Here is a 24,842-nt window from a genome sequence, read left to right as displayed (position 1 = left end):
CAGTTCTCTTCCTGTTGTCAGATCCTCATTCATGTTCCAGCCACACAGTTTGGATTATCGTCTCCCGTGTTCGTGTATTTGGATTAGTGTTTCGTGTTGTCGTCTTCGTGTGAGTGTTCCGGTCCGTTCCTGGTTTCATCCATTGGCCATCTCCACACTCACCACCGACTTCACCAACCAACACCTCTTACGCCACCGTAGACCTTCGATCACCATTGCCAACATCCTGGACTCAGTCACTTTCTATGTTGTTTCACTGTATTACCATTATTCATAATAAATCTGTGTTGATCGCCTGCGCTTGCTTCCTCCACTTTATTGTATCGTTACAGAAGGATCTGACCATCATGGAAGCAGCAGGCGATCGCTCCCCATCTCATCTGGAGGAATTTCTTCATCGCACAGTGGGTCGTATGGATTGTCAAGAGAAAGCGATAGATGAGATGGGTCGAGCTTTCCAAGCGATGGTGACGAAGGTTTCCGAGCTCGCCCTCCAGGCTCAACAACATCATCCATCGCCGCCCGCTGTGCCTCCCACGCCACCCACACCGCCGATCACCACTGGGGGTTCTCCCCAGTCCGAGCCACGCCTCCCCATTCCTGAGAAGTATGCGGGTGAGCCAAAATTATGTCGATCATTTCTTTCTCATTGTTCTCTGCACTTCGCCTTGCAGCCCCGTACGTTCACCACAGAGGAGATGAAGGTGGCGTTCGTTCTCTCCCTACTCACGGGGAAGGCTGCCCTCTGGGGGACGGCGGTGTGGGAGAACCAAGATCGCTGTTGTGCTTCGTTCCACACCCTTTCGGAGGAGATGAGACGGGTCTTCGACCGCTCCGTCGCCGGGAGGGAGGCGGCCAGGCTTCTAGCGGACCTACGACAGGAGGATAGGTCCGTATCAGATTATTCCATCGAGTTCCGCACCCTGGCGGCGGAGTGTAAGTGGAACGAAGAGGCGCAGTGGGATCATTTCCTGCATGGGTTGGCTGACCGCATCCAACAGGAGATTCGAGCCGTGGAACTTCCCTCTTCACTTAACGGTTTAATCGATCTCACTATCCGGATTGACAACCGGCTAGATCAAGCTGCTAGACGGAGGGGGAGGACCACTCGCACCACCAGTCCAGAGGTTCAGCATCGACGGCCAGAGGTTGCGGTCAGCCCACCTGGAGATCTGGAACCCATGCAGGTGGGGCGAGCTCGGCTCTCCCGGGAGGAGAGGATCAGGCGGAGATCCCTTGGGCTGTGTTTATACTGTGGCAGCCCAGAACATCACATCCAGCGCTGCCCAGTAAAGGGATCAGGCCCGATAGTAAATCTGAGGCTACTATCGGGTGGGATCTCTGCCAGGAAGACCTCATCAACATCAACACTCCTTCCGGTGAGACTACGGTGGTCCACGCATACACTGGATCAGCACGCTTTGGTGGATTCTGGGGCCGAGGGCAGTTTCATGGATTTTAACTTCGCACATAAGATCAAGATTCCTCTCACTTCCCTCAAACACCCCATTGCACCTTTTGCACTTGATGGACACAAGCTTCCAGTTATCACTCAGACCACCATTCCTGTTTCACTCATCACATCTGGTAATCATACGGAGAAGATTTCATTCCTCATCACAGACTCACCTCAGACTCCCATTGTTCTCGGTCACACTTGGCTCCATCAACACAACCCCAGGATTGATTGGCGTCTCGGATCTGTGGTTAGCTGGAGCGAGGAGTGTCATTTGTCTTGTCTTTTGTCTGCTGGTGTTAATGTTTCTGAGTCTGTGTTTCAGGGGGAAGCAGTGGATTTGACTAACGTGCCCGCGGAGTACCACGACCTGAAGGAGGTGTTCAGTAAGTCGCGGGCTGATTCTCTTCCTCCTCATCGTCCCTATGACTGTGCGATAGAGTTATTGCCAGGTACCTCTCCGCCTAAGGGCAAGTTATATTCCTTGTCTATTCCAGAGACGGCGGCCATGGAGAAATATATATCCAGTTCTCTAGCAACGGGGTTCATTCGCCCTTCCTCTTCTCCAGCGGGGGCGGGGTTCTTTTTTGTGGGGAAGAAGGACGGATCCTTGCGACCTTGTATTGACTACCGAGGGTTGAACAACATAACGGTAAAGAATACTTATCCTTTGCCGCTGATGTTTTCAGCTTTTGAGAGGTTGCAGGGAGCGTCCGTTTTCACTAAATTGGACTTACGTAACGCTTATCATTTGGTCCGCATTAGGGAGGGGGACGAATGGAAGACTGCTTTTAACACCCCTCGTGGCCATTTTGAGTATCGCGTGATGCCTTTCGGGCTATCTAACTCGCCGGCAGTCTTCCAAGCACTCGTTAATGACGTGTTGCGAGACATGGTCGATCAGTTCATATATGTTTACCTGGATGACATATTGATTTTTTCTTCGTCTCTCCAGGAACACGTGCAACACGTACGACGAGTGCTTCTGCGGTTGCTAGAGAATGGATTGTTTGTCAAGGCGGAGAAATGCGTTTTTCATGCACAGTCTGTTTCTTTTCTAGGACACATCATTTCGACTGAGGGTGTTCGCATGGATCCTGAGAAGGTTAAGGCTGTGGTAGATTGGCCATCCCCAGAGTCTCGCAAGGCCCTGCAGAGATTTCTGGGGTTCGCCAATTTTTATCGGCGTTTCATTCGCAATTTCAGCCAACTAGCCGCGCCTCTGACCGCTTTGACCTCCCCTAGTTTGACGTTCAGGTGGTCAGACACAGCTGAGGCTGCGTTTGCCAAACTGAAGAGCTGCTTTGTTTCAGCTCCTATTCTTGTCACCCCTGATCGCTCACGTCAATTCATAGTGGAGGTCGACGCGTCAGAGGTGGGGGTAGGAGCAGTGTTATCCCAGCGCGCATCCTCAGACGGAAAGGTTCATCCTTGCGCGTATTATTCTCATCGTTTATCTCCTGCGGAAGTTAACTATGACATTGGCAATCGAGAGCTGTTGGCCGTCAAATTGGCACTGGAGGAATGGCGTCACTGGCTTGAAGGGTCGGGTGTACCTTTCATTGTATGGACGGACCATAAGAATCTCGAATACATTAGAACTGCTAAAAGACTTAACTCCAGGCAGGCTCGGTGGGCATTGTTTTTCGGTCGTTTCGATTTTACACTTTCTTACCGGCCGGGTTCCAAAAACATCAAACCCGATGCTTTATCCCGTCTTTTTGAGCGTTCCGATCGTACTGCTACTCCCGAGCCCATTTTACCGGAGACCATCATTATCTCCGCGCTGAGATGGGAGGTCGAATCGAAGGTTTTGACTGCCTTAGAAGGGGTAACGCCCCCGGCTCGTTGCCCACCGAACCGTTTATTTGTGCCGGAGGGGTTACGGTCAGACGTTCTCCAGTGGGGTCATTGTTCCAGTGTTGCTTGTCACCCAAGGGTTAGTAGAACTAAATTTCTAGTCAAGCAACGATTTTGGTGGCCTGGTATGGCTCGTGATGTCCACGATTTCGTCTTGGCTTGCTCGGTTTGCGCTGTTGGTAAGACTTCCAATCGACCTCCAGATGGGTTACTCTTACCGCTGTCTGTCCCTTCGAGACCCTGGTCCCACATCTCGCTAGATTTCATTACCGCCCTCCCACCCTCTAAGGGTAATACGGTGATTTTAACCGTAGTGGACCGGTTCTCGAAGGCGGCTCATTTCATCCCCTTGCCCAAATTGCCATCAGCCAAGGAAACAGCGGTAACTGTCATTAACCACGTCTTCCGTATACATGGCCTTCCGACAGACGTGGTTTCTGACAGGGGTCCCCAATTTGTGTCCAAATTTTGGCGAGAGTTTTGTAAATTGTTAGGAGCGACTGTTAGTCTTTCATCCGGGTTCCATCCCCAGAGCAATGGTCAAACCGAGCGAGCCAATCAGGATGTCGAAAGGGCATTGCGGTGTTTGGCTTCCAACAATCCTTCATCCTGGTGTCAACAACTCTCAATTGTGGAGTACGCACACAATTCTCTGCCAGTGTCATTTACGGGCATGTCTCCATTTAAGTGTAGTTTAGGGTACCAACCACCTAATTTTGTCAGTACTGAATCCGAGGTGTCGGTTCCCTCCGCAAACGCACTAGTCCAGAGGTGTCACCGCACCTGGACCAGAGCTCGTAGAGCTCTGCTCCAGGCAAGGTCGCGCACCAAGGCTAAGGCCGATCGCCACCGGTCGAAGCCTCCCCGATACGTCGTCGGTCAAAGAGTGTGGCTTTCAACCCAGAACATTCCGATGCGTTCCGTTTCGAATAAGCTTGCTCCCAAATTTATTGGCCCGTTTTCTGTTACCAAGATCATTAATCCGGTAACAGTGCGTCTTAGCCTTCCACCGGCGTACAGGAGGGTTCATCCCGTGTTTCATGTGTCCAAAATTAAACCGGTGATTTTTTTCCCGTCTTAATCCGCCTGCCCCGGTTCCCCCCCCGCCTCGTATCGTTAATGGGGAGACCACGTATTTGGTTAATCGTATTCTGGACTCTAGACGGAGGGGACGCGGTTTTCAGTACTTGGTGGATTGGGAAGGTTACGGTCCGGAGGAGAGAAGGTGGGTTCCTGCTCGGGACATACTGGATCACCGCCTTATTGATGATTACAATCTTCAGGTAAAGCAGACTGGGAACGCCAAGGGGCGTTCCTAGGGGAGGGGGTACTGTCACGGTAGGAAATCCTCTGTTTCCTCCGTGTCATGTGTGTGTGTGTGTTTGTTTGTTCACTCACCTCTGCCATGTGCTCGTTTGATTAAGTGTTGTCACCTGTGTATGATTGCCTCGCTCCAGCTGGTCCTCATTACCCATCAGCTACATATACTCACTCAGTTCTCTTCCTGTGGTCAGATCCTCATTCATGTTCCAGCCACACAGTTTGGATTATCGTCTCCCGTGTTCGTGTATTTGGATTAGTGTTTCGTGTTGTCGTCTTCGTGTGAGTGTTCCGGTCCGTTCCTGGTTTCATCCATTGGCCATCTCCACACTCACCACCGACTTCACCAACCAACACCTCTTACGCCACCGTAGACCTTCGATCACCATTGCCAACATCCTGGACTCAGTCACTTTCTATGTTGTTTCACTGTATTACCATTATTCATAATAAATCTGTGTTGATCGCCTGCGCTTGCTTCCTCCACTTTATTGTATCGTTACATACACTACTTTGCAATATAGCATAGTTTTGATTTATTTTAGTTAATTTTGTAGTCCGACTAGTCTGGTTTGCTCTGCGTATCTTTCTTATTAAGGTGATAGTTCACTCAAAAATGAAAAATCTGTCATTTACTCATCCTTATGTTGTTACAAATTTCTTCTGATGTTCTGATGACCACAAAGGAAGATATTTTGAGGAATGCTTGTAACCAAACCGATCCGAGGCCCCATTGACATCCATAATAGGAATGAAGAATACTATGAAAGTCATTGGGGCTTCTGATTGGTTTGGTTGCAAACATTCCTCAGAATACCTTCCTTTGTGTTCATCAGAACAAAGACATTTACTGTATACAGGTTTTCAACAACACGACAGTGAGTAAATGATGACAGATTTTTCATTTTTGGGTGAACTATTCCTTTAACCACATCCTGGAAGTAACAGACAGTTGTTTTAGTCTCATTTATATTGTTTAGAAGTTGGTAATTTATCAGGTCATTCCAAATATAGTTTAACAAGTTTTTAGACAAAATAAAATCTTTTTTTAGTTGTATTCTATATAATTAAACCTATAGATGCTATAAATGCTGGCATGGTATTAAAAGAAAAGATAAAGTAGTAAACAAATAATACTGTCATTACAAACTAAAACACAGTGCTAGTGGATGTCTTGTTTATTTATTAAAGGCGGGGTACATGATCTCTGTAAGCCAATGTTGACATTTGAAATCACCTTAACAAACAAGTCCATACCCCAGTAAAATCTGGACCTTCTTTTAAAAGACCTGCCCCACACATACTGTACACGGCCAGGCAACGATGTCGGTTAGTAAACAAACCCCTTACTGCTGATTGGCTACAAGTCTGTTTAGGTTCCTGGCCCGACTTTCTCTTTCAAAGCATTTTTCAAAAATCGTGCCTTTAATTGCAACTAACATGATGCCACTAACACATACATAGACATATGCGAACATGTAAAAACATGCGCATTTGCTCAAATCCAGCCAATCAGAATGTTACTTGCCATTTTTGTCTGCAAAATGTGCACTACGTAGCTTCATCCGGATAAATACACATGAAATACCTACACACGGTGCACTTTTATGTGTACACCCTCTCTCACACACAGTATCACTCACAGAGGTGCATGCAGTATGTTCGGGTGGCAGTGTCTGTGCTGAGCTTCCGCTGGATACTGACATCAGGTCTCAGGAGAGACCTCGCTGGAATCAGCTTCGACTGTATTAAAGGGGAATTACATGACACGGTCACTACACGAGTGCTTTATCTACTGGCTCCTGCTTTTCCACTACACACACATACACACAGAGAGAAACACACCTCCAGGCACCCTATGGGTCACACTCACTCAAATGTCATTCTGCCAATGCTGTCCAAATAGCGGCGATAAAATGGAGCGGATTAGAGCAATAGGACAGATGAGTGGCAGGGAGACAGGGCAGAACTCCCAACTGTGGTTGTTTAAAAATGAATTTTGATAAGTCTTATTAAAGCACAGGCTGTGTGTTGGACTGCTTACAGAGAACTCAGTACGAACATGCAGATGAATTAATTGATAAATATTGAATCCATTACATGAAAAAATCTGCTTCATTCACTCAGCACAGAGGAGGGGATTGAAGGTTTGGAATTCGTCCCATTTTATCTCCCTTACACACACACACACACACACACACACACACACACAGGCACACACACACACACAGGCACACACAGGCACAGGCAGAGTGTTTACTGTTTCACCCTACAGTCACCAACAGATGGTGATGCTATGGGCAATCGCACAGCTTTACGAGGGAAGAGAGAAAGAAAATGCCTCTCCTCCATCATCAATAGACAGTTAGTCTGACACCTCAGCCTCCACTGCATCTCCCTCTGATCCATCTATCTGCCTTCATATTTACGACAAAGCACAGCTTTACAACACAACTGCACAACACGCTGGGATAAAGAGAACTTTTTGATTTCACAGTTCAAAAGAAATGTTTCTGTGTTGTCGTTTGCGTTGTGTTGAATTGTGATGTGGTTGAGATGTTCTGGATGGAAATAAGAAATGATTGTATGGATGAGGTTGTACACACAGTTGCACCGAAGTCTAAAACATCTGCGTGAGACTAGAGATGGCGACAGTGGATAAAGTAGGTCAATATTTTCGTCAATAACTGAGGTTTGTATTCAGTTATGTATAGTTATGTGGGATTTGCCCTTTGTTTGTGGCTCATGGACGTTTTGTTACCTGGTTTAAAAATCAATCATCTTGGAGATATCTAGATGCAGAAAGTGCCAAGAACAACACATGGTGTATTAATGATGTTTAATTCAGGCTAAACACAGATGCAGTTTGAAGTAATGGTGCATGAGGTTGTCTCCATCGAAGTGCCGCTGGCTTTAAAAATGTTGGGTGACGGCTCAGGTCGACTCTTAGTCATGGCTAGTGGTTGACAAGAGAATGCAGTCCAATTTTTCACCCCCTCTCTCTCTTTCTCTCTTTTAACACAAACACACAGTCTCACCCAAATAATCCTGAACTTTCTCCCTCCAAACTTTTTTTTTCGAATTCTTGTCTTTCTCTCCCCATCCCTTGCCAAGCCTGTGAATCCATGTCTCTGATTGCTATGCATTGTTTAGTTTCTTTCATTAATGCTGTGTGCCAGTCCTGCTCCTCAGATGAACAATAGCAGGCCTGCTGCAGCGGATCAATAGCAGATTGCTGATAGTGCCCCGTCCATTCGCTCTCTAGATTACATGATAAATGGTCTGGTCCATGTGTTTTGACACCCTTTCGTTCTTGTAGGGCCCGGGCCCCGGCACCACAGCCTCGTGCGAGCCCCCTGACAGTAGCCTGGCCTGAGAGGAGAACAATGAGAGAAAGAAAAGGAGACCAGAAACAAACGCCCAAATTGGCAATCTACACCAAGGGCCGATCTGTGGAGGGGCTTGCGTCTATCAGATGCTGGTAATTGTTGGTAAGAATGAGCGGAGAAAAGAGGACTTTGGAGCGTTTGATGTGTTGATGAGTTGCTGGCGAGATCACAATGGGAAGATATCGGAAAGTGTAGGGTTTGTTTTCGAATATGTGTCACATCCGCTGAAAAGATGGCAAACAATGCATTGCTGAAATGGAATGTGGGCTTTTACAGTTGAGCTTGAGACACAAAGGACAGGACTGTTATAGATTGATGGATAGATTCAACCTGATCTCACAGGATTTTGTGCATATTTTATAAAGTGGATAAGTTTATTAAGAAAAAACATTGAAGTCCGTGCATACTGATAGTTTGTCACACCACAGAAAATGTGTTATTAAAGCGGAAATCCACCGTAAAACAACATTATGCTCCAACACTTCATATAAAAAATTTAAGCTTTTAACTGCTGCAGTAACAGTGATTTGATGTGTCGTCAAATCATTGGAAGAAAAATCTATGACTACATAATTCTGAACGTTCTGAATGGGGGCGGGTCTTGAGGCGAGATGATTGACAGTAGATGATAACGTTCTTTGATTGACAGCTGCACAGGATGAGCTAACGTTAGCTTGCTTTGTTCGTGTTCATAATAATAACAACATGATGATAACTTTCTACGTAGTATGTTTAACGTAGTTACACAAGACAAGCTACAACTTAGCCAAATTATGTTTTAGATATTTTAACTATTTTACATTATCTGAGTCCGCGGAAAAACTGGGTTGAAAAACAGTACCGAAGTCCTCCTGACGAAACTGCTGGCTGCATATTAAAATTTTCTAGTAATCTGTTAGTGGTTTGCCAACTGAGGGTCGCGTTGAGGTAAACAATAAAAACTAACTCCCGGTGGCCTGCATTTGTTGTCCTTACATCCACATACTCCAGAGGTTATAGGGTTCAATTCCGCTTTAACCACCCAGCTAAATTTTAATGATTAAAAAACACCAAGTAAATAAAATTAGTCGCCCAAATATGCCCGAATGGATGCTTGCGTCATGAATGTATTAATAGCGGGGCCATGTTTGGTGACCCCAGTACGTCATCGAGCCACTGTTTTAGCCCCGCCCAAATAATCCTAAACACAGAAATGTGTAAAAACTGTTTAACGGTGTAACTCCACAATTCAGGACTATATAGTCATTGTTTCCACAATACATTTCTAACATGTTTTAAAACAATTCTTTGAAATGACTTTACACAGACTTTAAAGAGAACCTATTATCCGATTGACGATTTTATTTGGTGTGTAAGTGTGTATTAGTACATGTTAACAATATGCAAAAGTTACAACCCCGTCTCCAACGTAAATCTCTTTTCTTGGACTACAACAAACACACGGATTGTAGGCAACAGTTTACTTCCTGGGATTACTTGCTGGTTTACTTCCAACATTATCATAACTCCTCCCTCTTTGGACTCAGCTTGTAAGTTAACTCTTGTAAGCATTGCATTGTGACCGAATCTTTCAAACATGGTAAGAAGCGTCACATTTCCGGCTGACGTCAGAAGTATTCAGGCCAATCACGACGTACAGATTAGCCGGCCAATAAGGGACACAGCGCTTTTCAGATCAACGAGTTTTGTACAAAATCTGTGCGTTTCAGGAAGAGATGAAAATCTGGAGCTACGAAAATGAAAGGAATGTGAAAAAATAATGTGCGTTTTGAACACTGATCTATATAAATGACTCTGGATTGCGCAAGACGTCACAACTGTGAAGCCACCGCCCGCCATGTTGGTATACCCAAACGTTCTATTAAATCAATGGACGCGATTAGATTTTAATGATAAAACGTCACTTTACTTGTCTCTGTTTTTATATCTGAAGTCTCCCTGTACATTATTACAACGCAAATGCCCTAAGCATGTACATTTACTGAAAGTTGTACATTTTGCTTATTATACATTCATCTTTTTTACAGTATCAGATCAGCGGACAGACCGCAGCATATTTAGTATTAATGACAAACGTGCTCATTCTGAAATCTAAATAAATAACCATACTTTGTACCGTATGTACATGCAATAATTTGCTGGTTTTGTAATTGTTATCTTTACAAGTTACCTAAACTTATTCAAAGAAATAACGCTGACCGTACAGCTTAATGTCTAAAATAAACTTTATTTATACCCGTGTCATTAACAGAATGCGGCAGACACACTCACCTTAAAGGTTTTTTATAAATCCATTATCCTGCCAGATTAAAACATAAGCATTGCAAATAACACCAGAATTAACTATTAATTTACGTACACATCCTAAAAATGAATCTTGTGTGACTGATACGCTGTAAAGCGGGTAAATTTAGATCATGATTTTGAATGCAAGTCAATGACGCCCTCTACCGGTTGGGTATACCAAGATGGCCGCTCGAACTCTGCGCTGGCTTCACCTCACGCGTTCTATGCACAATCCAGTCATTTATATAGATCAGTGGTTTTAACCATAAACCACGCAGACACATTGTATTATACCAAATACACAAAATAACGTTGTTTTTTTAGTAATGAAATAGGTGCTCTTTAATGATGCTTTATTCCTAAACCCTCCTCTAATCCCAACATCACGAGGTGAAAGCAAATCATAAAACCGTACAAACTTGATATCATGAATTTATACGTATTAGCCACCTCGTATATGTACAAATTATTGTGTTGGATAGAGGAGATGGATAAACAGAATAACATCAAAACTTTACTAGTCCATCTTGAAATAAAACCTTTTAAATATAGTGTTATTAAACCTAATTCCATTATGCTAAGCAAGTAAGTCTACTGTGACTGTAGCTGTAATGGAGACATTCACCTACATAACAAGCAGAAGCTGTTCTATTTATTAGGAGCAAAAAAAGTGGAAAAAGTCAAGGTCCTTTGGCCACAAAAAGTGTGACAGAAAAAACAAGTTAATTTCCTCATTGACACATTGTCCTTTACAATAAGTAAAGGACGGTATTTCTTTTTTGTCAAGACTAATGACCTCCACATATGGTGTGTCGCCCATTTTAAAAAGAAACAAACAGCCTCTGGCCGTGCACGGACGAGGCAGGAACTTAACCCCGTGTCTGCCGCTTCACCTGCTTTCCAAAAACGAAACCTTCCATTCGCTTTGCCGTCAAGCTCCATTAATACTTCCTAAAATTACCTCAGAAAGTCAATGACTATGTCAATGTCTAATGTCTTGGGATTGTTTCCAGTCCCTGTCCATGTGCAACACTTTGCCACTGTGCTGCATTTGCTGTTTTTTCATTCGAGAGTTATGGTCTTTGTTAAACCGAGAGAGGAGCAGGTATCCATATCCCTCTCTCTCTCTCTCTCTCCCTGATCTGCCACTCTATCCATCAGGAGAGGAAGATTTATGAAGGAGGAGAGGGAGCCTCCATAACAATGTGAATAATTCACCTCTGTCATCTGTTCAGAAATATCGTGCAGTTCCAACCTCCTGTCTGTCCGCCGTCAGCCAGTATGCAGCAGCTTCAGGCAGTTTGGGTGGAGGAAGCGCTCACAGACGGACATCTGCAGCTCTGATTGTAAAGCTGCCAATAGGACTGAGGTTTGCTTCAAAGGCAGGAATCAGAATTACTGCAGGCTAATTCTCTCATTCATTTCAATCAAGTTCAATACCGCTGTGACCTCCGGATTATAAGAGAGGTATATAATTCATCCCTTTATGCTTTGATGAGCATGTTTGTCAAGGAGAGGGAGGATGGTTTATACTGCAATAAAATCGGATAGTTCTGACTCTGAATGCTGATTGGATGAACTGCGTTTGAAGTCATTAAATGCAGATAAAATCACACCTGTGATTTTAAGATATATATTAATGGTGATGTGTTTTTGTATTATCTGGCAACTGTAAACTACACTACCTGTGTTGCTGTACAGTTGAGCTGGATTACTTGTTGTATATAAATAATACATTGAGCTATGGCTGTGCAATATTGAAGAAAAATTCGGTATGCATAGCATACTAAAATGCAATATTTGATATGCGATACAGAATTTCTTTTTCTAAAATTGATTTAAGTTGTATTTAAATATATTTTCAAAAATGATATAAACACAAACTCAAAAAATCCTGCACCCTATCTTGCAAAAATCAAAATCTCTTTATTAGCAATGTTTCGATTTTCTGAGTTTGTGTCTACATTTGGACTTCATTGTCTTCTCCTATGCACCTGCCGATTACCTACAGGTGTGTGACATTGACATTAGGGATGGGCACGGATATTCGAATATTCGAATATTCGATCGGCAATAATAATTCGAATTTAAAAAATGCTATTCGAATGTTTGTTTGTTTTTAATGTGCCACCAAAGGGTTACGACTTATTTAATGCTTTTTCACTTCGTCTATACTCTTTTACAGACTTAAATGTAAGATATACATGAACATTAATTCGTATATATTTCTGATTGTTTGGCAATGCAGATTGCAGACGAATTTAAGTTTTTTTTTTCTTTTATCTCCGGGTTTGGCCGCGCCGCGCCATATTTGGCCACTGGCTCACGTGAGGGCTCACGTGTTATTAAACGTGCTTCTCCGCCGCCCGCATCAACACATCATGAAAGATTTGTAAGCTTTCTGTTATAAAGTCTACTTTATTTTGTTAATAACGAGACAGACACGGAGAACGAAATGAAACGGACAACATTTATAATATGCGGTGCTCTTTCAAAAATGAACCGGATAACTGCACATGGCTGTTTAAAAGCAAAGCTCCGTCTTTGTGAAATCTTGTTAAATTAAGCTAACGTTAGTAACTTTGCACAATCTATCGAGCCAGCTTACAAAATAATGTTAAATACAGATATTCAATCTTGTTCAATCCGTCTGTTGTTTTTATCCGATAACCATCATCACGTGCAACATGAGGAAGAGATTTCTCCGCAGCACCGGCATTATTGTATCTAGTCAGAAGAACGGGCTTTCACCGAAGCAGGTAGGGTAAAGATGGTTTCTTTATTCACAAATACATGTCAAACTAAACTGAGAAGATATTTATATGTTGACTGAGCAGTCGGTTATGTAGATGCGTTTTTTCGTTTGCTCCGGGCTCTTATTTGGAGTCTGTTTAAGGGTTTAAATGATGATAGCCTACTTTGTCAAGTCCTCAAACTTTAAACTTCGCAAGTCCTCAAACTTTGCTTAGATTTGGGGTTAGTGTATAATATTTGGTATAATATAATGTATGTAAGATCCAACAGTAATGAATTCATACTAACGACCGACTTGAAACTAAGGGTTTGACTGACTCAGACTTCGCTCCGCATGGGGTTTTAACGTCTTTTTTCTGTAGGATATTTTTTAAAAAGAATTTAAAATATATATATACAATTTACAATGTTTTCAACTTAAAAATACATACATACATACATATACATACAGAATATAAGTTTAGCTTGTTGTGGATATTTCCTAATTATAAGCCTTCTGTGAAATTATGACAAAATGAAAAATACAAAAGACGCATGTCTTAATTAACATAATTTAAATAAACGAATATTCGAATATTCGTTCTTTATGAGCTTAAATATTCGAATAGTAAATTACTGGAAAATGCCCATCCCTAATTGACATATAACCAATAGTGTTGTAGTCAAGACTAGGGCTGCACGATAATGAGAAAATATGCGGTATGCGATAGTTCTGTTGGTGGGTGCGATGGCGATATGGCTTGCGATATGTCTTTCTTAGAGAAATTATATTTTTATTTGCTTTTATTTTTATCATTTAGATAATGAAATAAAGAGGTACTGCATATTCTTAAGATGTAATTAAACTATGCTATACATGTCACAAAAACTAGTAATGTGTGACCATAACACAGTACTTTGATTTATTGAATATTTATATTAATTTCATAAATCCAACCACTCCAAACTCTCTTTGCTTTCTCTTTGACATGAACAAAGCTGAATGAACTTGTGAATATGATCCCCTTTAAAGGGATTTATTAACATTGTGAGAGGTGTAGAAAGACTAACTTTATACAATAAAATGTATAGTATATTAATGATAGACAATGCAGGTCTATGGATTATAAATAGGTCTAAATATTATAAAGTTGATAGGTTTGTGTAGAAGCAGTAAAAGTGCCTCTCTTTCTATTCCTCTGTTGCAGATTAAAAGAGCTTAATCCGTCATTACTTTAGATTCAAAAGTATACTCTATATAAAGTATGTAGATTCAGCTTACATAATGACTGTTTGACCGTTTTAGCTGCTCGTTCAGTACAATGGGCTTGGCATTAACATTGGTTATTTGCTACCATCTTTGTAGCAAACATATAAAAAGACGGTTCATTGATAATAATACTATAAACATGGGAGAAAGAAAGTGCAGCGCGTGGCCGTGACTTTATATAAACAAGAGTCAGTTTTCATCGCCATAGAAACCGGAGGCACGCTTGACTGCACATGCGCTATAGCACGTTAGCGCTGACTGACTCTTCACGGCTGTTCTCTGATCGAATCGGGTTTAAACAGACCCGGTACCTGGAGTAATTAAAATGGGACCTTTCAAAATATAGACCCGTGTCCTTCCGTGAAGACCTCTAATGGATACAACTATGATCAAGTTCAGGAACATGGAAGGCTACAATGTGACACTGAGCTTTGCGTCGCACCCAATTCAGAGCACGCAAACGCACAGCGAACTCATCGGAAAAGACACAACGTGCTCCCACGCATAATGTCATTATCCCGGACAAAAAAAGACCAAATTTGATGCCAAATACACGTGGGCGGTTGTTAATATACTTGAGAGAGCCGCCCAAGTAAAGTAAGTGTGTGGGAAACACCTTCTGATCGGTGTAATTTGGACAATCTAAGCATGCAACACACAAATGATAGACATGTAAAATAAATGCAAGTTATCGCAGCTCCCTGCGATATGCATATCGCACACATACTTATCGCGATGGCGATACATTTTCGATATATCGTGCAGCCCTAGTCAAGACCACCTAAACCGAGACCAAGACAGGCCGAGACCAAGTCAAGACCAAGACCAGTGCAAGTCACTGCATTAAAACACTTATGATAAAATGTGGAATATGCATATGATTAGGCATTTCTTGTCTGTCTGTGCGCGTGTGCGCGCGTGTATGCCATCAGAGAAGTTGACAAAACAACCAAAGGCACCGCATATATGTGGGAATCCATCCCCGTCTACAAGCAAACAAAAGTGAACAAACACCAAAGAGCTGAAATCAACTTAACCATTTAATCTGAACTGTCTTTCCATGGCTTGCCATCCACTTATCACAATGCAAGTGTTTTTAGTAATAAAATTAGAAAAATTGTAATTGGGAGAAACTTAAACAATGCTTAAACAATGCCAAACCTGAATAAACTGCATAAAATTAATGATAAAAAAAAAATTTGTGATGTGCCATCAGTTGTGGTCTTGACCGGTCTTAAAAAAAATTCTGAGTCCTCTTTGTCTTAGACCAAGATGAGACCGAGTAAAAAAGCGGTCGATTCCAAGACGAGACCAAGACTGGTCTCAAGAACTACAACACTACTAAACAACATATAATTTTTATATTACAGGGACAAACAAAGCATCACAACTACTTTTATAAGTGAACAGCCATGTTTTACTGTTACATAAATGTAAAAAAACTAACAAACCAAAATAAAATAAATATCACCACTATCATGTGCAGCTGCACGCGGAGTTGCATACAACACATATCCCAAATAACATCCATGTGGCAGATACTAAATTATTAGCTTCAACCTAAACTTGTGTAACTTTTTGAAGTATTAAAATTAAATCGAATTTATTGAAAACCATTGTGATATGCATATCCTCCGGAAACAAATCTCGAAATCCAAAGTAGTGACATCACTCCCTATAGTCCGCTTAGTCATTCAAAAGACCGGCTGAAAATCTGTCTATAAAATCTATACTGTTGTGTTTTTTTTACACTTTACCATCTGTGATGTTTATATTTTACACTCAGAGACATGCGCACATGAACAAAATGTACATGAACAAAATAAACCTGCTGATCAGACCTTTCCAAAAGTTTACATGACCTTACACATGATCAGTTTATTGAGCATTAACAGATTGTTTTATGGCAATATGTGTCCATTTTACAAGGTGGCTAATTCATACTGGCTAGTTCATACATTTCAGTATGATCTGCTCTTACTGGGGTGATGCTGGGGTTAAGGGTGGGATTAGGATTGGGGCTTTTTTTTGAAAAATCATGCTTTTTGTATGATTCACATTGTACAAATGTGCGTTCAGCTTGGCTAACAGTACCAAATAGTAATGTGCTCTGAAGGTCTGGACTGTGGAATAGTTTTGTCAGGTGTGGTAGGTAATTCTGGAGATTTAAAAGTTTATTTGAAAGAGGTGTATAAGCTGCATAATGCACCTTTTCTTGTGCTTTAACCCTGTTGAAAAAGATCTTGACAGTGGATATTTCTTTCACTGCAGGGAGCTCAGGGCATCGCTTTAAGCAACGTCTGATTTTCTGAGCGCATACCCAGGAGCGCATGGGCACGCACATGAACGTATGCAAATACGTGATGCTAATCCTCTCATTTTGTCACAGCGAGTGGCAATTCCATCATCTCTATCAGAGACAGACACATCTCATCTCCTGTTGCTCCATGTCCAAACTTAACTCCCTAAAATGCTCCCCGTTTTGCTCCTCTTTGTCTGTCAGTGCGGCAGACTGTGGTTCTCTGTGCTTTACCTGCCTGCCTGTCAGCTCCTGCAGCCAGGGGATGTTCAGCTCCAAACGTCAGTCTGCTCTGCCATTTCACTACTCATCCCTCCCAGCTGCTGAGGCAGACACATGGGGCGGGACGTGCTGCTATGTGTGTTTGAGATTGTTTTTAAAAGTCTGAAAACCAGAGGGTGTGTGTGTATGAGTCTGCACATAACAGCCTGTGAGAGAGTCATTGTGTGTGCGTGTGTGTGAAGGCCTCACCTGTCCTGTCCCTGGCGTGTCCAGTGGCTCATGTCTTCTGTCAGACTGAGAGCAAAAGAGAGACAGTGATGACGTGACCAATGGGGCCAACTGAAGAGGTCAAGCCTTCAAGCAGACAGAGATAGGAGGAGAGAAAGAGTGAGAGAGAGCGATAGAGCAAGAGAGAAATAGAACCATGTGGCAGTGATTTCCTTCTGACAGGCTGTCAAAGCCATCAAACGTTGCCATACTGCACTGTCATTCGCACCTGCATTCTGACGGTGCTAACAGCACATGGAGAGAGAGAGAGAGAGAGACAGACAGAGCTAAAGATGTGTTTTTGAATCAGCTTTTGAAAGTTTAGTGAAAGTTCTCAAAGCAGTCTGCATCATTTTGATAAAAATCTATCAATCAAACAATTGTAGTGAATCAATAGACAGAGACAGTTTGATACCTTGAGTACAGGAGTAAACCATTGAGTGTATAAAATATAGACGTAGTGTCCGTGACGTCACCTGTAAGTTTGTCAAGAGCATTTTTGAAACCCAAATTTGGCGAAGCCTGCAATGCATAACCAAAAATGGACAAAGAGGTGGCATGTGGATGGAGCTGAGGTGCCTTTATGCTAAAATCACGCCCGCCTAGTTCATTGGTAGTGACAGCAGCTGCAATTCATAAGTCACTCAAGTGGCCACGCCCTCAATTATGCAGAACTTCAAGGTTTAATATAATTGAAATGGGATTACAAAAAATCACACCAGCCGCATTTGAGGTGTCAAATTTGCATCTACCACGTCTAGTTTTCCACTTGAACATTTTGAGTTTACTCACTTAATTCGCATGTGAAATTCTACTCATCGAGAGATTCATTGGAGGGGCTTCTGCGACTCCACTAGCTTCCTGTAATCACCTATCTACTCGAGCAAGCTCCTGATTGGTTAACGTGCCGCGTTTTCCCGTCAAAGTACAAATTTTTTACTCACGCCTTTGCCGCGGCAACGCTCAATTCGCGCCATTCGTGCGAACTACACGCGTGAATGAGGCGGAATCACGTCTACCGCACCACGCTAAAAGCCTCATTCGCGTTGCGTACCGTGCATTTCTTTGCGAAAATTTAAGACATAAAACATTCTTAACCTTAAAATTTTAATTAAACATAACATTTTAAACTATAGACGGTTTCATCAGACGCACGTGCGCTGAAGCGATACATGTTTGGATCCGAACTTTACCTCTGGTTTCGTTTTTTTATGGTTTGACTAGTTGCTAAACTGATCTCTTGAACAAATGCCTCGTCGAAAATATCAAATGTTTTGGTTTACTAGGTAATCTGTGTTGTTTTTTGCTTGTTATATAAATAAACTATGCTTAAAAAACTTTGTTGTTATTTATTCTTAGCGGAGTTTACCGGAAGTTACGTGTTGAGCATAACTGCGACAAACACGCGATTTGAAAACTGGGGGTCCCCGGTACCATCTCGCGGCCCCCCTGAGGGCCACAGCCCCCAGTTTGAGAACCACTGCTGTAGGGTGTCCCATCTGTCATTTTTTTGTCCGAAGTGTTCTTATCATCGCCCCCTTTGCACCCTTGATGCAAAGCCCATGCTGCAAGCTTCACACACTTTACCAACCCAAAAGTTCTTGCGAAAGAGCAATCAGACCAAACCGACGACAGATGGGCACCTTCTCTTCCTATTTCCAGCATGAAGCTCGAGTATGTTCCAAAATATGACTCCGGTGCACCCTCGTGGACTTGCGCCAAGAGCCCCTACACTACATGATGATCTGAGGAAGTCCACAGGTCTGGAGTGCGCCATTTGGGACACGGTCATAGACCAAAAACACGTTTTGTACCAGGCTGTAAACATATATATATATATATATATATATATATATATATATATATATATATATATATATATATATATATATATATATATATATATATATATATATATATATATATATATTGCTGTAAAGATGGGCTTTTTAACATGGGATTGACTTTTGGAGCCAGTCTCCAGCAGACAGTCAGTGAATTGGAGTTTATTTAGAATGGGGTCCAAAAACCAATTTAAACTAACTTGATACTCAAATCCATGATTTTTTGTGCTGCTAATGCAATGCTAAGTTCGTATATTTTACCTTAATTCTGTAATCCGGTTTTCATCATTATAAAAAGTATCTATTTAGTTCTTGGGTCTTTCCCTCCTGCAAAAATACTCAGTTTGTTCAGATTGTTTAGCTGTCCCAGTGTGTTGTGATTGGCTGTTTCAAAAAGCCCCCTTTGCTTTGTGTTCCTGGCACAGTTTATGTAAATATTGGGGTTTGTGATGTCACTAACCCGGGAAGAGGCTTAGTTGTAGGCAATCCAGCTATTCAATGTAGTCTTTTAGAAGTTATTCTATTATACTGTTTTCTACATAAATCATCTTACATATAGTAAAAGAACATTCTGTGACTTTAGTCTGGTTTGCGCAAGCAAGGTCACGTGTGTTTAACGATCTGTACATAAGTGTAAAATTAAATTGAAAGAAAAGTTATGTAAAAGTTTACATAATACCAAAGTATTTGTATGCTAGGTAGAAGAATGGTCCTGATTAGCATTGTAAGGGTAGATCTGTGGCTTCACCTGCCCCCAGGTAAACAGAGTAGGAAGTAAGTGAGGTGAGACGCCCTGCAGGCATGTGGTGATGTGACTGCGGCTTTCATTCAGCTCTTAACTTACTGAGTGAGGGTCTCCCCTGCAGTCAGCATCGCTGAGAGGGAAGACGGATCCTTTAGATCTGCAGTCACGTGGGTGGATGGCTTTGATCACAGAGCTCTGCTCTTCAGCTTTGCTTTAATTTCGAGGACCGCTTACTCCTCACAGCGCTGGAAACTTTTACCTGAACCCCACACACACAGTATTTACATCCTCCTCCTTAATCAGACCCTTCAAGTAACAGCACAACCTGGAGACAAGATAAGAAGAAAGAGGAATTACAGGAAAAACAAAACAACTAAGACAAAAATAAAGCACAAATGACTTTAGCTAACTGGCCTAATTCACAAACCTTTAATTAAAACTTTCTAATGATCTATAAAAAAGAATGAAAGAGAGGGAGAGAGAGGGAGAGAGAGAGAAAGGGAAGAAAATAAAGAAACAGGAAAAAATAAGAGTAATTTTCCAGTGCTAACGTTTTTCTCCTCATCCCTCCCCACTGCATGAAAAGAGGTGTATCCGTACTAGGAAACTCCTGTAAACACCACTGATTTTCGGAAGTATCTACTAGTTCCACTGAGGGTAAACTACTAATTCCACCAAGTTAGGAAACTCCCGTAATGATACCAATTCGGATGTATCTTGCTGAGGGGATATCCCCGTGGAATATGCAGCCATTTGTTGCCATGGCAAGTAATCCCATTGAAGATTTTGGCAGGGGCCACTTTCACACCTACAGAGGTACTGGAATTTCACACCTTTGCACAATTCTAGTGTCCCCATTGGTGTTTAATCTCAACACTGATTGGTTGCTTTTAAAACCCCCTCCCAAAACTCTGACAACTATTGGGACACAACTTTGAAACTTTCCAGTTGAGATGATTTGATTGGTTACACTTTGTTTTAAGCCCAACCCAAGCCCTCATAGCTTAGTGACTTGATTGGTTATTTGCCTGCTATGCAGATAGACTACAACCCCCCCCCCCCCCACTATATACTACTATACATCCCCAAAACCCTTAAAAAAATAAAAACTTGAATTGAGTTTGAAACGTTTATTTAATAAAAAACTGAACAATCCACAATTGTCACAATCACAAAATAATATAATACACAAATATTAAAAGTTGCATAAATTAACAATACAATTTAAACTCATAAATATACAGACAGAGAAAGCAATATTAGAGTAAAATAAAACAAAATAAAAGCAACAATGAAAACTACATTCAAAGTAGTACAATGTAATGTAGCAGGGGCGGCTCGTGACTGCTCATCCGAGGGTTGCAAATTCAAAATAAGTGTTCGGAGTGTCATGTGTGTTGCTTGTGTTTTTAAAATATGTGTTTGTTGCTTCATGTAAACCACGTGCATCACGTGTTTAGTCAAAACACGTGATGCACATACACGCACTCGACACGCAAAACACATATTTTGAAATTGGGAACCACACAAATGACGGGCTATATACATGTTGTGACAAACTTCGCATCGAGTGCTAACAAAAAAAGAAGTCACCAGCTGCCACTGTAATGTAGTAAATATCTAAATAAAATGAACAACAACTATATTGATCTTGCTTTTAAGAAATCAGTCCTACACTGCAAAAAATCACCTTCTTACATAGTATTTTTGTCTTGTTTTCAGTAGAAATATTATTTAAATCAAAATGCCTTCTCTTGAGGAACAAAATGACCCAAGAAAATAAGTCTAGTTTTAGACAAAATAAATAATACACACACACACTAAGTGAATTTGTGCCTAAAACAAGCAAAAATATCTGCCAATAGTGTGAGAAAAAAATCTTAAGTTTTCTTTTTTCTTAAAAACTTAATTAAAACACAATTTTCTCACCCCATTGTTAGATATTTTTTCTTGTTTAGGCACAAATTATCTTAAATTGTATATTTTTGTCTAAAAACTAGACATATTTTCTAAGGTAATTTTGCTCATCAAGAAAATACATCTTGATTTAAGAATTTTTAGTTTTTCTACTGAAAACAAGATAAAAAGTGTTAGAAAGTGATGTTTTGCAGTGTAGAATCAATCACAGAGCTCTGTCTTGGAATTATTCAAACATTTCTCACTGTAACACTGTAATTTCTCACATTTAAGAAAACCGGTTGCATCAAACCATTCAAGTTTTAAAACACATAGATTTGAGTACTGTGAACTTAAACAAATTGAGTCACATGCAGTTAAGCACTTATACTTAAGTTCACACTACCTAAACATAAGTGCATAATTGCACAAGACTTAAGTTCACAGTACTCAAATGTATGTTCTCCAAAACCTAATGGTTCAAGGCAACCGATTTCCCCAAATGGTTTGAGTTAAGTTAACTGCTAAAAGCATATACTTGTCAGCAAAGGTAACGTTGATGCACCCTCATCTGGACAGACATCTCTTTGGAGCCCTTTGGAAATATAAAAGTACATATAAGTATTTGGCATAATACTAATACACATACATATACAGATACACACACACACACACGACAAATCAAATGACATAAAGTTGTACATTTTAGAAAATTTACATTAAACTGTACAAAGATACAACAATATATGATCAAATAACTTCATAATGTACATCTTCTTACTAGATTTTCTGTGTTGATGTCCTCAGAGTCTCTGTGACGTTCCGCAGCTTCATTACAGTAGGCTACTTCAACATAGTTGTCTATCAAACACAGAATAAAAATAGAGTCACATACATCATAACACCTCTATTTACTATTTAACCTATTTGATTTAATAATTTCATTATTAAACTTACATCATTTTGGCCAGATTGCAGTGACATCAATTTCTTCAGTGTCTGGATCAGTCTGATGTTTTAGCTTCCACTGTTACTTCATTATATTTTTCTGTCAAACACAGAATTAAAAATCAAAATCACATACATCATAACACATCTGTTTACTATTTAACCTGTTTGATTTTAAAAATTGAATGAATAAACTTACATCATCTTTACCCAGAAACCTCTTCAGCGTCCACAAAGTTGACCACAGTGTACATGACCTCTGTAAACACAAACATGGATAGACTTCATATTTAAAAAGATGAAGAACAGCAAACATATTACGTTAAAATATATTATGACTCCAAGCTTCTTTACAATTAGCATCTAGGTTCTCTCAAAGTGAAGCTGGTATTGTTACAAATCAATATAAAGGTATTAAAACCGTCTTGAAAAATAAGCAGCATCTACCAGCACTAAAGCGATGAGCTTTTGGACAACAGGGGATCGTCTGTGTATCATTTGGAATAGCGGAGAGACAATTGCTGGCTGCTAACATTTCCAGCATACAGGTTACTGTTGTCATGTTTGTTTTGGGCAAAGAGCGTTTCATCTTGGCTTCTTTTATTGTTTTTAAAAACTTAAACATCGAGTTGATTCTTTTGGCAGCCCGGTTTGGATGTTGCTTCGCGTATTTTTGGCCTCATGTTTACAGCTGTGTACCGTGTATAGGCTACCCTTGGTGTTTTACTGTTTGTGCTTTGAATTCAAACGGTTTTAGTGTAAAGACAAAAACGAATCATAGTAAATAACATAATATGAACAAATAGGCATTCGATCAGCGCGATGCAGACAAACTAATTAAATCAAACTTACCTTACTGTTGATAATCAAACAAACAAAGACACCATCCAGGCTGTAACGGTTCGCGATTTTGAATTTTCCCGTCAAGCCCATAGGTCAAGCAGTCGCACCTGAAGGGTGGGGCAGATGAGTGGGTGCAGGTGCATTCTGGGAAATGTAGTCCTTTTCTCTGGCGTTGTCACTGCTGTAGCATATGCTGCTGTAGATGTAAACTACGATTTCCAAGTTGCACTACAATCATTCCAGCCCAAGTTTGATTGATCCTCTGCTCGCACTTTATTATATACTTTTATATAATCCGCGTTTTCACACTATGCATTGTTCTTTATACTTGGTCATTAATAAAAAATAAAGAATATTTCTATAAAGTTTACAACGTTGACAAAACATGTTTAGTTGACAAACATGTTAACAGTTATTTTGAATGATGCTCAGATTTTCTTAAATATAAAATCTTTGTGAATCAGCACTTTCTTGATGAAATACAAAACTCTTTAAACATGCCTCAGGAATTATCTCTGGGTTTAGTGGATTAACTGCTAATCATTGGAAACATTGAACGTATACCTAAATGAATTCTTACTTAAATATAAGTAAATATAAACTAATGCTGAGTTAAGACATGTAACTTACTGAACTTACTTAATTACAACATGAACTCAAATTAATTTATTGTAAATGAATGCATTAACTAACAATGAAAAACATGTCATGTTAATGATGACTCTTCATTATATTATGATAGTATATGCCTTAACTCAGCATTAGTTCATTATAAATTAAAAATAAATGTATGTCTTTTATCAATGTCATATATGTAACCTTATTATATTATAAAGTCCCCATCTCTTTTATTTAAATTGATTGATTGAAGACAAACATGATAATATGTGGTCTGACTTTGTACAAGAATGCATTATCATATGCTAACAGTTACCTCCTCAGATAGACTACATTGATTGGTGCCCGAACATTTTCCTTACAAGGGCCAAACCTGACTGAGGGCCGTGGGCCAAAAGTAAATGGTGTTGTGTTATATTAAAATTAAAGTTGCTCTGATAACCCCTAATTTATAATTTTCTAATATTTAAAAAATAAATAAGCAAACATTACTTTGTTTATGCATAACTAATGCAGTTTTATTTTCCAAGGCTTTTTGTAAAAAAAAAGAAATCATTTTGCCAATAAATTTTAAATATCCTTTTCTCTGTGTGCCACTGCCAAAACCTCTTCATTTTTAGCCTGTAGTACCAGAGTTCATTAAGTTTTTTGGTGCATTTTATACACCTTCAAGTATGCATTAAACATAAAAAATTCTCTTTAATCCCTTGCATTTAATATTAATTTACATTTTTGTAATGTAAAAATACAACAAAAAATGATACATTTTAGAAAATGTTTAATTAAAAATATGAACATCTGCGTCAAGACTTTTGTTTTCTTTTTTCTTATCTCACGTGGCATGAT

General features: G+C 40.5%; 1 protein-coding gene and 1 long non-coding RNA gene across 7 annotated transcripts in view; one reads left to right on the top strand and one right to left on the bottom strand.

Moving 5' to 3' along the window:
* The window catches only part of tshz3b (teashirt zinc finger homeobox 3b), a 350,078-nt gene that overhangs the window by 35,158 nt on the left and 290,078 nt on the right, over window positions 1–24,842 (top strand). Inside the window, exon 4 of one of the 5 annotated variants that reach the window (XM_055208417.2) lies at window positions 7,956–8,127. The exons of the other annotated variants lie outside the window; for them this stretch is intronic. The gene's annotated coding sequence lies outside the window, so the exon portion shown is untranslated. The remainder of the gene's footprint in view (window positions 1–7,955; window positions 8,128–24,842) is intronic. 5 annotated transcript variants of the gene reach the window in all.
* Window positions 20,807–24,080, bottom strand: LOC129436305 (uncharacterized). Of its 2 annotated transcripts, XR_012360019.1 has the most exons (5): window positions 23,388–24,080; window positions 22,735–22,794; window positions 22,545–22,635; window positions 22,369–22,448; window positions 20,807–22,182 (listed from the first exon to the last, which is right to left on the bottom strand). It is a non-coding gene; the product is annotated as an uncharacterized lncRNA (long non-coding RNA). The 2 variants fall into 2 exon arrangements; XR_012360018.1 differs by lacking the exon at window positions 23,388–24,080 and having other exon boundaries at window positions 22,735–22,967.

This window comes from Misgurnus anguillicaudatus, chromosome 21 (assembly GCF_027580225.2).
Source record: "Misgurnus anguillicaudatus chromosome 21, ASM2758022v2, whole genome shotgun sequence".
NCBI lineage: Eukaryota > Metazoa > Chordata > Actinopteri > Cypriniformes > Cobitidae > Misgurnus > Misgurnus anguillicaudatus.
The sequence above is the reverse complement of the archived record's forward strand: the minus strand, read 5'-3'. Positions and strand labels throughout refer to the sequence as shown.